The sequence below is a fragment of the Salvelinus sp. IW2-2015 genome, unplaced genomic scaffold, assembly GCF_002910315.2.
Source record: "Salvelinus sp. IW2-2015 unplaced genomic scaffold, ASM291031v2 Un_scaffold2215, whole genome shotgun sequence".
Taxonomy (NCBI): Eukaryota; Metazoa; Chordata; class Actinopteri; order Salmoniformes; family Salmonidae; genus Salvelinus; species Salvelinus sp. IW2-2015.
Window position 1 is genome coordinate 17,247 of NW_019943545.1, and position 4,086 is coordinate 21,332.

General features: G+C 51.4%; 1 protein-coding gene across 1 annotated transcript in view; it reads left to right on the plus strand.

Moving 5' to 3' along the window:
• The window catches only part of LOC112073300 (THAP domain-containing protein 1), a 15,347-nt gene that overhangs the window by 7,301 nt on the left and 3,960 nt on the right, over positions 1-4,086 (plus strand). The gene's annotated exons all lie outside the window — the stretch shown is intronic.

Consider the following 4,086-nt stretch of genomic DNA (forward strand, 5'->3'; position numbering starts at 1 on the left):
GGCGCTGCGTTCCACCGTGCATCAGACTGGCGCTGCGTTCCACCGTGCATCAGACTGGCGCTGCGTTCCACCGTGCACCATACTGGCGCTGCGTTCCACCGGGCATCAGACTGGCGCTGCGTTCCACGGCGCATCAGACTGGCGCTGCGTTCCACGGCGCATCAGACTGGCATCCCTATCACGAAGCAGACATCGGCCTCTTGGGCTATTTACAATCTGCAGATTCAGCACTGACAGATGTAGCCAGTAGTTGGTGCTAAGGTTAGCTAACAGTAGTTGGTGCTAAGGTTAGCTAACAGTAGTTGGTGCTAAGGTTAGCTAACAGTAGTTCGTGCTAAGGTTAGCTAACAGTAGTTGGTGCTAAGGTTAGCTAACAGTAGTTGGTGCTAAGGTTAGCTAACAGTAGTTGGTGCTAAGGTTAGCTAAGAAGAGAGAGATTTACAGTAACTTGGCTCATGTAGCTAACTGGTGCTACATGTAATTGGCTAAGTATACTGGCTAAGTAGACTGGCTACAGTACTTAATGGCTCAGTAATGGATACAGTAATGGTGAACACAGCATCCACCAGAATCACACTCATGTGGTTCGAGTCTTCTGACAGTATGAGTCTTTTTGGAAGTGGTTATGTCTGTTTCTGGGGTACGTCCAGAATTGGTCTAACGGGATTTTGGTCAAAAGTAGTGTGCATCTATTATAGCAGGAATTAGGTTCTGTTCAAAGATTGTGCACTGATATGGGAATTAGGGTAGCATAGTAGCTGTTAAAAGGGTAGTGGCACTAAGTAGGGAATAGGGTACATTTGGGCACCGTTGTGTTTATTCCTCTCTGGGTGGGTGGGTATGTATGTAATGGTAAGTCAATACAGGATGACATGGATATGAATGTGTGTAAGACAGCAGAATTTGGCTTCCGTAAGCAGTTAAGCTTCGTTCCTTCAGGTCAGTTTAAATTGCATGGAGTTTGGGCCTTTTAGAGAGTATTTAATGACAGATTAAAACATCCTGTGTTTAAAGCTTCAATCCTAATTTATGTTTACAAGGTCTTGTAATTTTGGTCTTGAGAATTTTAATTAAAATGATAACACCTTTTTCGACCCTTTGTTTTTAGTAAACTGACATCACTGAACAGTGCTTGTAGGTGGTCGCATTTACTAGCCTCAGGTGAGGGAGGTACCTGTGCTCGTGTATTGTATTCTTGTGTCTGTATAGCTCAAGGTAATATGGAGCTTGTCTATGTATGCATGTGTTCATTGTTGGTTTGGGGCAACATATTAACGATTGTTCTCGCCAGGTAATAGGGTAAGCATAGTGTATCGAAGTAATGGACAGCACAACAGTATGTAATCTAATGTTATGAATCCTTTTGGGTCATTCGTGGACAAGATGATGTAAATGTTTTTTGCCGTACTATATTTCGTTCCCAGCCCCGTGCCCTGCAGGAAGCGTTTGATTTTTGGTAGGGCCGTTATTGTAATAAGAATTTGTTCTTAAATTGACTTGCCTAGTAAATAAGGTTTAATTAATGAGGATTATAATAAATGTTCTGAAGATATAGTTCTTCCAGCAGTGGTTTTTTTCCCGCCCCCTCAGCGGCATAGAGGACGGAAAATTGTAAAACCAACAACCTTTTTTAAGATTTAATCTTCACGGAGATCGAGAAAGAGAAAATCTCTGCGTACAGAGTTGAGAAAACATGGTACATTGACAGCTGTAGTGCAGGTCGATGAGACACAATCTGTGAAGCATGTTCCGGCCATGTGTGGTAAGTGGAAGAGGACCTCAGCAAGAAAGGATAAATTAAGAGATTGATAGACAAGGAACGGGACAAGTACAAGCAAGTCTTGTTAAAGTTCAGTATCTCGCATTGTAAGATGGTCCGACTGTGCTCGCTACGGATGCAGAAACGATACATAATGACAGAAAAACATTTCATTCACGAAGTAAGTTGAACCCGACATCACCACGGTCACTCTACAATAACTGTATGCCTTGTCTTGCTTCTATCTAGCTCGCTTAGCTAAGCTTATTAATCTACAGCTTTGACAGTTGTTGAGAATCGCATAGATTCCCCATTGACCTAGCGGCCAGTCGCGAACATAAGCTTCACGTTAAAAGCGGGAAACGTGACACGAAGTGATTTTGGAGGTATGGAGGCTACCCATGACTACCTGTAGCTAGCTTCTGTTGACTAGTTGTAGTTGGGTTAACGCGTGGAATAAGCTACTCATCAAGGCGTATGTTAGTGTTTGAGTATAATAGTAGATTAAATGGTTATTTGGCCACTCACTATGATTTGTGAACGTTTGCTGCGTTCCTCGGTGCATCCACTGGCGTTCACGTGCGTCGACTGCGCTCGTCACGGTGCATCAGATCTGGCTGCTGTTCCACGGGCATCAGACTGGCGCTGCGTTCCACGGTGCATCATGCCAGTCACGGCTGTGCTGGGCTGCGTTCCACGGTGCATCAGACTGCGCGCTGCTGTTCCACGGTGCATCAACGACGGCGCTGCGTTCCACGGTGCATTCAGACTGGCGTGCGTTCCAGCGGTGCATCAGACTGGCGCTGCGTTCACGTGATCAGACTGGCGCTGCGTTCCAGTGCATCAGACTGGTCTGCTGGCGTTCCACGTGCATGCAGGACTGGCGCTGGCGTTCACGGTGCCATCAGATCGGCGCATGCGTTCCACCGGGCATAGACTGGCGGCTGGCGTTTCTACCGGGCATCAGGACTGGCGCTGCGTTCCCAACCGGGGCGATCAGACTGGCGCTGCGTTCACGGGCATCAGATTGCGCTGCGTTCCATCCGGGCATTCAGGACTGGCGCTGCGTCCATCCGCGGCCATCATGACTGGCGCTGCGTTCCACCGGGCATCAGACTGGGCGCTGCGTTCCGCACCGGGCATCAACGTGGCTGCTGCGTTCCAAAACGGCATTCAGACTGGCGCTGGCGTTCCACCGGGCATCAGACAGGCGCTGCCGTTCTTCACGTGCATCAGAACAGGCGCTGGTTCCACCGTGCATCAGATCAGGTCGCTGGTTCCACCGTGCATCAGGGGACTGGCGCTGTCGTTCCACGTGCATGCAGACTGGCCGTGTCGTTCACGCGGTGCACCATATGGCGCTGCCTTCCACCGTGCAGCCTCATACTGGCGCTGCGTCCACCGTGCCACTCATGACTGCGCTGCGTTCCACTCGGGACCAGACTGGCGCTGCGGTCCACCGGACAGCGCACAGACTGGCGTGCTCTTCCATGCGGTGCATCAGACTGTGCGCTGCGTCCACGGTGCATCAGACTGGCGCTGCGTTCCAGCCGGGCATCAGACTGGCGGCTGGTTCCACCGGGCATGCAATACTGGCGCTGCGTTCCCCGGCGCATCAGACTGGCGCTGTGCGTTCTCAACGGGCATCAGACAGGCGCTGCGGTTGCACCGTGCATCAGACTGGCGCTGGCGTTCCACCGTGCTGATCATGACTTGGCGCTGCGTTCCCCGTGCATCAGGAAGCTGGCGGCTGCGTGTCCACCGGGCATGCAGATGGCGCTGCGTTGCCAGGTGCATCAGACTCGTGGTCCGTCCGCTGCTGCTTCACGGTGCATCAGACTGGGCTGCGTTCCATGGGCAGTCAGACTGGCGCTGCGTTCCACGGTGCATCAGACTGGCGCTGCGTTCGCTACGGGCATCAGACCTGGCGGCTGCGTTCCACGCATGCAACGGTCGTATGGACGGTGCGCTGAGCGTTCCACGCGGCATGCAGACTGTGGCGCTTGCGTTCCACCGGCATCAGACAGGCGCGGCGTTTCCATCTCGTGCATCAGACTGGCGCTGCGTTCTCACGTGCATCAGACTGGCCTGCGTTCCACCGTGCACCATACTGGGCTGCGTTCCACGGCCATCAGACTGGCGGCTGCGTCTTCACGGCGCATCAGATGGCGCTGCGTTCCACGGCGCGATCAAAGACTGGCATCCTATGACGAAGCAGACACGCTCTCTTTGTGGCTATTTACAATCTGTCATGATTCAGCATAAAATTAGCATAGTTGTGTAAGGTTCTAAAGTAGGTGGTGCTAAGGTTAGCTAAGCATGTAGTT